This window comes from Lygodium microphyllum, chromosome 20, assembly GCF_053477565.2.
Source record: "Lygodium microphyllum isolate KBCC chromosome 20, Lygodium_microphyllum_v1.1.10, whole genome shotgun sequence".
NCBI lineage: Eukaryota > Viridiplantae > Streptophyta > Polypodiopsida > Schizaeales > Lygodiaceae > Lygodium > Lygodium microphyllum.
The window spans coordinates 26,900,229-26,911,343 of record NC_141154.1 but is presented as its reverse complement, the minus strand read 5'-3'; the positions used below and the strand labels follow the sequence as shown (position 1 = coordinate 26,911,343).

The 11,115-nt window shown below is 42.6% G+C and overlaps 1 pseudogene; it reads left to right on the top strand.

Moving 5' to 3' along the window:
* The first annotated feature begins 1,408 nt into the window (after window positions 1–1,408).
* On the top strand, window positions 1,409–6,830 carry LOC148018769 (eukaryotic translation initiation factor 5A pseudogene; annotated as a pseudogene).
* The last annotated feature ends 4,285 nt before the right edge of the window (window positions 6,831–11,115 follow it).

The window sequence follows — 11,115 nt, the reverse complement described above, 5'->3', positions numbered from 1 at the left end:
GAGAAGGTGGGGCATGACATCAACCATAGCAAATACATTGAGTTCTTAAGGACCTTTGATGCCCAGAGGAGTAGTGACACAGTAACAATTAGGCAATGAGATACCACCAAAGGGGTGGAAGTTGCTCTTAGTCCAGAAATTCTGGAGAAGGCCACAAGTCTAGTGGACAAGTTGGAGAAGAGGCTAAAGTGGGAAGTCTACGGGATGGACAAAAAAAAGTCTACACAAAAGGTGGAATTAGCTTGGTTGACATTCTTGATCCCACTATCCGATTGCAAGCAAAAATGGTCCACATCCTCTTCTCAAGGCAAAGATACATTTCCCTCACAAACAAAATAGGAGTGCCATTGCTAGAAAGCCTTGTAGCAAATGCATTGGATGAGGTAAACCGGAATGCCTATGTTTGAAAAATAATCCAAGCATCAACAAAGATGTTAGTAACAACACCAACGGCAACAAGGGGGGAGTCTCTGACTACCACAACCGAGTCAGAGAGGAAAAAACCAACTTCCAAGGCTTCAACCATAGGTTTTGGAGGGGTACTAAAGGCTATAATCCACGAAGCCTCGAGGAAGGTGGAAAGAGAAATAGTAGAGGAAACCCTGGAGCCATCATCGATCCCAAAGGAACATCACTCCCCTACTCCAATGAGCCCACCTATTTCACTCTCAGTAGAAGAGCAGGGGGGGACGAAATCATGGGGGATCAGCAGGGCAAAACAGAACGGACTACTCGTGAGAAGGAGGCTGATCGATCCACTCAACCACAAGGAACCTCAAGTGAAAGGATGGTTAGTGAGTAGCAAGGCTTAGAGCTATCAAGCCAAGGGGGGAGAAGAAAGATCACACTAAAAATTTTCATCAAGAGAATCTGATCCATCTTTGAAGAAAACAAAGAACTGCAGAGGGCAGAAGAGGAATCAAAGAGGCTTGAAGAGGAGCACAGGAAGAAACAAGGCGAGGAGGAGGAGCGACTGAGGCAACAAAAGAGGAACAGATAACATTGGCTATTAGGAGATCAATGGAGCAACCCTTTCAATCTCAAGAATCAGCAATGATGAGCCCCACTCATAAAGATGTGTTAGGCATAAGTGTTATAGTAGAAGAGATAGGGCAAAGGCCAGTGGTGGAAGACAAGGGAAAGGCCCCTATATACACAATCCTTCCTATCATGGTCACCCCGACATTCACACCAATGCAAGGAACCACCAAAGGGGTGGTGAATGAAAACAACATTATGGCTTGGGTGCGATATTTAGTGAGCAAAGTGCAAGACATTGCACCTAGCCCTAGTGAAGGAGCTCCCCTTGCAAGAATGAAGAGGCTAGTAAGTAGCCACCGATACCGAATCGCGCCAAGGACTAAAGGTACCCCATTTGGAAGTGTCAATTACTTTGGTGCCTTTAGCCATGTGCAACCCTGAAGAATACAACGAGTTGGTAGAAGAACTTCAGAGCCAACTCAATAAGATGACTGAGGAGAAAAAGGTCATGCTTGCAAAGCTCAAAGAAGAGAAGAAAGCAAGGGCAATGACCATCTTAAATAGGGAGATGATTGCATTGAAAGAGGCCCTAAAGGTAAGGCCAGGAGAAGAGAGCTTGAAGGATCTATATGATGAAGAAAGACACAACTATAAAGCCCTAGAAAACATGTGTGCCTTCAACTCAAGGAAAAATAGGTGCCTAGAGCTGGAAAATGAGGGGTTGAAGAGGCAAAGAGAGGAGGCAAGGAAGAGCTCCATGTAACAAAGACACAAAAAGATGATGAGGCCATGAAGAACATGGTAAAGCTACACAACCAACTTCAAGCAGCTCTCCACAAACAAGCAATACTAAGGGAGTAAGTAGAGTGTAGAAACCAAGAGCAACAACAAATACATGTATTGTGGCGGGAACAAGAGCAGGTAATCACCACTAGACTAGTACGAAAATCAAGGGTTAGAACAAATGAAGGAGAAAGCAGAGGAATGGGCAGCCAAGAATGAGGATATAATCAAAGACTTAGCTTACAGGTTGGCCCATTCAGAGAGTGAACACATTACGGTAGAGAGCAAAGTCGTAGCTATGGAGATAGGAATGCTAGAGCAACAACGAGCTTTTTTAAGCACAATGTTGAACGTCACACAATCAAGAGAAGAAAAAATGCTTAAGGAGGTAATAAGAAAATTAGAGCTAGCAAGGAGAGGAGTGCAACATGGGCTCCATGCCAAGGTACCCAAGCCTAGCACCAGCTTGGAGTGGAGGAGCAACGACCCCATTTGATCTCAACTGGCTTAACCTCATAAGAACTCAACTTGCTGGGGTTTGGGAAGTTGGAACAGTAAGCGCAACTGCTTCCACAAGGGCCAATAGAACCGATCCAAGATGAAGGGCTAGATTTTGAGCATGACCAAGAAGAGGAGGAACAAGTGCATGAATCGAGCTCCCCTTTGTAGCCACAAGCACAACTAGAAGAGCAAGGGGAGGAAGCCATATCCCCTGAAAGGATGGTGGAGATGAGACACAAACACAGAGAGCAAGTGGAACTAGCTGCATGAAGCTCCAAGCCAAGCCACTGCAAGTTCCACATGTGGCCATCCCTCAAAGCAAGGAGTGAGGAGTGCAACCTTGTAAACTGGGGCTAGAAACTTGCAGTGTGGGAGCAATAGGAGAACTGTGGCCGCCCTTTTGAATTGTCATTCACCTTCCCTCATACGTTGGATAGGGTACTATCTCCAAGGGTAGTGGAGGATGTAATAAAGCTCTTTGCGAGGCTGTGGTGGAGATGACTGGAGGAAATAATGAAACACCTCACGAGGTGGCAACAGGAGCCTGCTAATTATTGGGAAGATAAGGCAATGGAGGTGCCCCTGAGAGTGGAAGGGTACGAGGCACAACCTAAGTGGTGCAGAATCATCTAGGACTCTAGCTTAGAGGCATGGATGGCTTTCTGTAGCACCCTACCACATGAATGGGATGATCCTACCTACATGCCCTACTTGAGGAGGATTGGAGTTAACTTCAACTGGGAAGATGCATGGTAGGTACAACTTCCCTCTGATCTACAACATGAATGCCTTGACCCTTGAAGAAAGCCTAATCTTCATTGAAAGGGACCTCTGCCCATCAATAGTAGGCTTCCTTAAAGAATTCTCCTCATGCCCACATCTTGCCTTCATTACCACTTGTAACTATCTCTGCCTATTTGCAAATACTATAACAAAAACCTATTGTAGAGGAAGAGTGCTTACCACCTCTCTTTTTTGCTATTAATGCACGAATAGATAGTTGTGCAATGGTCTCGTCTCATGATGAGAGCCACCCTCTTACCAACAATTTGTATGAACTTATTAGAAGACATGAGCGATAGTAGATTCATTAGGTGTAACCATCCGTTTTTGTCATCTACACCATTCAATGTAAGAGCTAACCTAAAGGGGTATATGCAGAGTAGGGCCTTCCTAAGTAAAGCCCTTAAGCCTCCACACAGCTTGGCTCCTACAAGTGAACATGGTGCCACTTAATGTGCTAAAAAAAAAAAAAGAAAGAGAGAAAAAGAAAAGAACAAGAAAGTGAAAAAGAAGAAAAAATAAAACACAAAGAAAAGAAAGGACCACCTTAGCCCTCCCCCACATCACAACTTAGGTCACATCAAGGGCAGGACATGATTGATAGACATGTCTCCCTAAGTCACTCACATCACCTCCATTTACATGAACTAGGTCCTCAACTGTGGGACAACACCTTAGGCTTGCGACCCATCTCCCATTCCACCATCACTTATACAATGCACTGCACGATAAGGTAGACACAACCCCCTAAGAAGTGTGCTCTTTTTTTTTTCAGGAACATTGTACGGTGGTGTGGCTAGCCAATATCTACAAAGATCTTCTTCAACCAATCATCTATCTTTGTCTCCATCGACAACCTCCCAAACTCACTTCACAGAGCATTCCCAATGTTACCCACCTCTCCAAAGGCCCCAACAACCATTCCACACCAACCCTTTATAATTTTAGCTTGTACCATCGAGTGCCATGGGACTGGCACCCACCTAGAAGGGGATAATGTTACACCCTCGAAAGACCAAAACAAAAAAGTCGAAAAATGAGAAATGGAAGACATTCCCAAGGCAAGAAGAAGATGGAGGACAAAGGTGCACTCAGAAAAATCTGAAGACACAAAGTGTAAGAAAAAGCCTCCAGTGTAAAAGGAAGCATACAATATTAAGCGTACCCTAATATGTTAGCAAGAAAAGCACCATGCGCATTGCATCGGGCTCTCTCCCATTCAAGCTGTAAGGAATGCAAGGCGTGGATTGAGGCCTACGCTAATAGGAAGAAGAAGGAGAGTAGAGGAATGGACAAAGGTTGACCAAAAAGGGGATGGCTACCCAAGGAGGGGATAGGGCATGTATAAAAGTCAAGAAATGAATGAAGAAGCTCATTTTTGTGTGTGGCCAAACTTGTTCTCTTCTTGCTTCTTGCTCTTGCTTTCTTATTATGCATGAGAGAGAGAGAGAGGGAGGGAGTGAGAGAGACTCTATGTGTGTATGTGTGTGTGTATGTGTGTGTGTGTGTGTGTGTGTGTGCAAGAGAGTGAGGGACCATGGAGCTCTTCTTCACCTCTCTTTATCATCATCTTCTTCTCTTCTCCCTTCTTGCACACATGGCTATGGAGGTCAAAGCTTGGAGCATGGAGATGGAACTTACTTGAGGGTGCATCTTGAATTGTGGAGCTATCGGTGGATTCGTGGGCGGAGGCACTCAATCAGATTCAAAGGTAAGCTCACTACATTTGTGTGTGGAAAAGTGCGCACAGCTATGTGAGAGGTGGCCATAGCTCTTGGTTTGAAACACTTGAAGCAATAAGTGGTCCGTGGGTCTTGGTGGTTTGCTCGTAAGAGTAATGAGATACACATACACACACACACTCTCTCTCTCTCTCTCTCTCTCTCTCTCTCTCTCTCTCTCTCTCTTTGTGTCACATGCACATACCCCCTCTCTTTGAAGTAGCACTAAAACCATTGTGCTTTACAAGCCTATGTGAGTATCCTCATTTTCTCTAGCTCTAGCATACCCTTGCTATACCTTCGAGATTTAGTAAGGGCATCTCCAGTTAACAAAGGCATCTTCTTGATTATGATTAATAGGTCACTTGAACCTAAAACCAATCTTAGGTCTATGTTGCATTGACTATCATGGGAGTAAAAGAAGGATATAGTGATGCTATCATTCCATAGGTAATTAGTCGCAAAAGGTATTGTGTTCACTTAATATGCAATTGTTTATAGTTCTTCATATTAGCAAGAGAGGTAATTAGTCACTCAAAGTCCATTAGTAAACAATGCTCCTCTTGATTTGTTAACACTCTTAGGAGTTGTTCTTAGGGGGGGGTTTTCCCAAAAATTGGGAACCTCTTTGAGTCACATGGAGGGTTCTCAGTTTTTCCCCAAAACCCTTTGGTTTTCCTAAAAACACCATGAGGGTGGTATTTTGATCGAAATCCACCTCCTAATATTGGAGGTATGCACATGGTTGATCCTCTTTCATGCTAAAGTAGACTTTGATGTTAAGAAACTTACCACACATGTGAAAGTGGTGGAGATATGCCGGTATTGTGGCACATGGCAAGTCGTAAAAGTCACACTTTTCTATTTTCAAATTATTTCATTTTGGGAGGTTTTGAAAAACCTTGGTCTCCATATGAACCAAACATCCTTCAAGAAACATTTTTCAGGTCTGAAAATGATTCCACAAAGAAGAGCCTCATGGGAGTAGCTCCTTAGTATTGCATTAAACCTACCTTTTTTATGAGGGTTAGTAATGCCTACTCTAAGGATTTCTCTAAGCCCCACTCCTCCCAACCCCTCTTTGTGGGAGGGAGTAAAGGGGAGGGCGAGTTAACTCAACCACACAATCCCCACTCTAACTTGGTAGGACACGACCCTTAGAGTAGAGGTGTCCTAATTTGCGGGTCCTAGCATAATGCAACCCTATTCCAAGGCTTTAGCAGCTAGCTTTATTGAAGATTTCTGAAATCTTCTTGAAATTTGAAAAATTGTAAAGACTAAAATCCACCTCTCTCTCTCTCTCTGTGCTCGGGGACTTCAAGCATTTAGAGATTAGACAAATGGGGGTGAACGAGGTTCCATAACCGGATCAGTCGGAACCTGTCCTTCTGCATATGCTCGATAGCCTCGCCAAGGCTGGGAGAGGTGATGAAGCACATGTCTGGCTTGGGAAGGTGCAGCTGCCGGAGAGAGAGAGAGAGAGAGAGAGATCATGGCTCTCTTCTTTTGGTGACCCTGCCTCGTCTGGTCACAAACGGAATCTTTGCTTCCATCAAAAGCGCATGCCGATTTTAGGATTTCTTGGCTGTGACGTCGGACTCCGAGCACAAGGTCGAGTCTAATGACTCTAAGACATTCCCTGAGCAGGCCAGAACCATTCGCAAGAACGTGTACATTGTCATCAAGAAATCAGCCCTGCAAGGTTATGGATGTTTCTACCTCAAAAACTGGAAAGCATAGACATGTTAAATGCCTTTTTGTTGGTATAGATATATTTACTGGCAAGAAACTTAAAAATGTTGTTCCTTCTTCAGACAATTGTGATGTACCTGAGGTGATTCATACTGATTATCAGCTCATTTATATATTAGAAATTGGCTTTGTGAGTCTGCTCATGGATAATGGCAGTACCAAGGATGACACTCAGGCTTCTTACTTGATAAACAACTGTTACAGCAGCTCAAGGATGGTTTTGTGAAAGGTAAAGATCTTGTGGTCACAGTTATGTCTGCTATGGGAGAGGGGCAAATTTGTGCACTCAAGGATATTGGACTGAAATAAAGATTTCAAAACACTCTTGTTAGGTGGTCTTCTAGATTTGAATTACTTTGACCCTTTTATCAGTTTGGTGTCTCTGGTATCAATTTAAAAAATGTGAGAGAGAGAGAGAGAGAGAGAGAGAGAGAGAGAGAGAGTGTGTGTGTGTGTGTGTGTGTGTGTGTGTGTGTGTGTGTGTGTGTGAGTGAGCGTGTGTGAAAAAGTGAACTGGAGAGAGAAAAAGAGGAGAGAGAAGACTGTAGAAGAAAAAAGAAAGAGTGAAAAAGAGAATAATAGAGCGACGAGGAGAGAGAAAGACTAGAATAGCAGAGAGAAAGATAGAAAAGAGAAAGAAGCCATTGAAGCTGTGAGCAAGGAGAGAGAAGAATGACAGTAATGTATTAATGTGTAAAAACGATTGGAAAAATTACATGTCCTCTCCTTTTATACCAATGTCAATGTGACATGGCATAACATCAATATTATTTGCATACTAAATCTTTATACTCCTTAGCTTCTTACAATCCATCCCATCCCAAAGATTTTTGTCTTAAAAAATAAACTTAAAAAGATTGAAAAAGAATGAATAGAACAAAGTACTACTCTGTTTTTATAGCTTGACAAATGAGAAAATGAATAAAAAATGATTGATATATGGACTAAGATTAAAGAACAAAAGTAAGCCTCAGCTATATACATGATCAAGAATGCTTCAAAAGTATATGGAGCCATAAAATTTTTAAATGATGAACTAAAAAATGAAGTAGACAGTTTGATGTGTAAACAGATCCTGCTAGACCAAATCTGTTATAACTTCTAGTAAAAGTGTCCAAATGAGACGTGTCACATATCATAACGTAGCTCTTGAAGAGTACTTTGACTATGTAAGTGGTTTAATTCTAAAAATTAGACACAGTAAAAACTGTTCTAAAACAATGTACTGTCCAGACCCTGTTTGCACCAAAACTAGCTCCATAGTCAATAGGCTTCAATCCCATCAATGTGTCCCTTAGAAAAGAAAACTCATCTAATATAGAATTAGGCCTCCAAGAAGCTTCCTTAGGTGGTAAACCTCTTCATTTAATCAAATATTCAATTATGGTATAGAATCGAAGTTTCTTTTTACGCTGACCTATGACAGTCTCTGTGATGTACTAAATAAGACCTTCTTCATCAATAGATGTCAGTTGATCAATTGTATCAATTGGATCACCATAGAAAGGCTTGAGCTGACTAACATGGAAGACATTATGAATCTTTGTGGAAGAGAGTAGCTTTAATCTATATATCAAGTCTCCAATGCGCTTTAGGATCCAATAGGGGCCATAAAATCTGTGAGCAAGCTTGTTACTAGATCCATATTTCAAAGTAGAGTACATAGACTTAGGTACATTCAATAAGACCAATTCTCATTTTTGAAACTCTAAAGGTTGCCTCTTCTTATTAGCATATATCTTCATTTGATCTTGAGCTTTTCTAAGATTCATCTTACATTGCTAAAGAAGGGTTTGCATTCTTTTTAACTCTTCTTTCCTATGAGAGTTGATTCTTTCATTAAAGATAACTGTGGGTAAGGGCACCTTATAGCCATACATAGCCTCAAAGGGTGAAACTCCAATGCTAGCATGAGTAGAGTTGTTGTAGGCAAACTCAGTCAAGTGTAACCAAGAATCCCATGAATTTTAGACATCATAGCAGAAATGATGAAGATAAGTCTCCAACCATTTATTTACCCTTTCTGTCTATCCATTGGTTTGTGGATGATAGGCCGTAGAAGGAGCCAATTTAGTGCCCATAGATGTGAATACTGTCTGTCAAAAGTTACTCATGAACTTTGAGTCTCTATCATGAACAATCACTTGCAGTAATCCATGTAATCTAAAAATCTGCTCCATGAACTGGTTGGCCACGTGAGAAGTAGTAAACTAGGTCTTATTTGGAATGAAATGGATTGCCTTGGTGAGTCTATCCACCATCACATATATACTATTCCATCCCTTCTTGGTTGTAGGCAAGCCAGCAATGAAGTCCATGGTAATGTGCGTCCATTTGCTTATAGGAATGGGTAATGTTTACAATAAACCACTTGGCTTATGGGTGTTATCCTTATTCTACTGACAAGGCATACACTGTCAAGGAAACTACTAGGGTTTGCATTGAGGACACACAGAGTGTACGACCACGACAGAAACACAAAGAGACAGACAACACTGACACAAAGGGCAAAACTCAAACCCTAAATGCAAAACTCAAAACTCAAACCCTAAACGCAAAACTCAAAACTCAAACACAAACAGAAGAAGAGAGAGAGAGAACACAACTCTGAAGTGAATGAATGCTGTAAATGAATGTAAGGGTGTACAGTGTGCTCAAGGGCAGAGTAATGTCAGAGTGTAACGTCCACCGGAGACGGATCCCAAGTCTATGACCACTAGTCGAAGTGTAGAAGTGCTGAATAGTGAATAACAGCAGGTTGGTCATTAAAACGCAGCTGTCTGGAGGTTGGAAACTGGTAAATGCAGCAGTGCACCACTGATTGAAGGCTGAAAACTGTGCACAGTTTGCTGTAAACAACAGATTGAAACAGTGTTTGAGAGTGTCAGCGCCTGCAATGTTAAAAACGCAGGCTGGCTGACCTTGGAGATGATGGATAGCAGGTTGAACAGCAGTCTGGGACAGTCTGGAGTAGTCGCCATCAGCTGAGAGATGTCGCCTACAGCAATGGACAAACTAAATATAATGTGGCTACAGTCGATGATGGCTGGACAATAGATGGAGACGAGCTGTAAGATGGAAACTGGGCGGCAACAACAGCAGAGGGTGTGTGGGCTGGTGTAACCTGCAAACAAGGATGATGGCTGAATGGGGGCAGCCTGTCTATTTATAGATGTGGAAGGACGTCTCAAAAATTAGGGTTTTCACTAAACTCTCTCGAACCGCTTTCTGTTTTAGGGTTTCCACTGAACTCTCTCGAATTGCTCCCCGTTTTAGGGTTTTCATTGAACTCTCTCGAACCGCTCCCCATTTTAGGGTTTTACTCTAAAAGAGCATTTTTAGTGTGTTTTGGATGTTTGTGTATTCCAAGGCGTCCCATCCCAAAGCAGCCAAGGCATCAGACAAAGGATGCACGTCGGTTGACCAGTGGCCTACCAAGACTACAGAGGTGATGATTATCTTACCAAGGGAATCCAAGTAATCATCCCAGAGAGGACAGGGCATTGAACAAAGGGTGCACGTCGGTTGTCCAATGGCCTATCAAGCCCTACAAAGGCAGATGGAACTACATGAAATTTAAATAAAAAATTAAAAAATAAGTGAAATAAATTTGATGGGATGCAGATGATTGAGTAAAAGTGACCCAGAAGATGGGATTAGGGAGGGTACACCCAACACATCACAAAACAGTACAAGCTAACCCATCCACTCAGGGTGTCGATGACGAGGAAAAATAGATGATGAGGTATCAATGTGATGAAGAAGGATGGTGGTGTAGTAGCAACAGTCGTCGGTGGAAACAACTTAAGATCCGCGTAAGTGGTGCTCTGTATAATGAGATGCAAAGCATGCTACATGCTGAAGAATGCTCATGTAGCAGGTGTCACTTGGACAGTGTCCCTCGTGGGGAAATTGTTCACTTGCCCAAGCGTCCTAGTACAAGGATGATGTAATCATGCAATGCAAAGGGTAAGGTACAACAGGGGGAAGAAGCCGATGTTAAAGACAAAGTGCTGGAAGCCTGTAGAATACCAAGAAGGGTAGGAACCCCCTCTTTACCTGGATGTAGATGCCAAAGAAGGAAGAGGAGCGTGATGTCGGTCTTCATATGGTGCCGAGAACTATAAGGAATGAAAGAAGATGAAGTGGATGAAGCATCCTGCTAGAAGAGCAAGGTAGAAGTCATTGCCATGATAGCATCGAGAGAGATGCTGCATGATCCGCCTTGGGAGGGAAAATCGCAGAAAGAAAATCTAACTCAAAATAAATGCAATGAATGTGTATGTGTGTGAGTAAATGCAATGAAAGATAAAAAAATGGAAAAACTAAGAATAATGAATCATATGGGCCCGACTCTAAGAGTGCGAAAAATGAATGCTAGTCTGACCTAGGGCATTCGAAAGGACCTAGAGACATGCTAGGCTAAGAAGGTGGCCCCCATCGCATACGTCCAGTAGCAGGGATTTGCCAACGAAACGCCTGACAAGGTGGGAAGAAAGGTGAGATAAATGCATGAAGTGCAACGGGATCGGAACTTGCAGACCAATCAGCCAATCCCTCAAGGGTAGTGAAAGAGATGGGCCGTTGAGGCTGT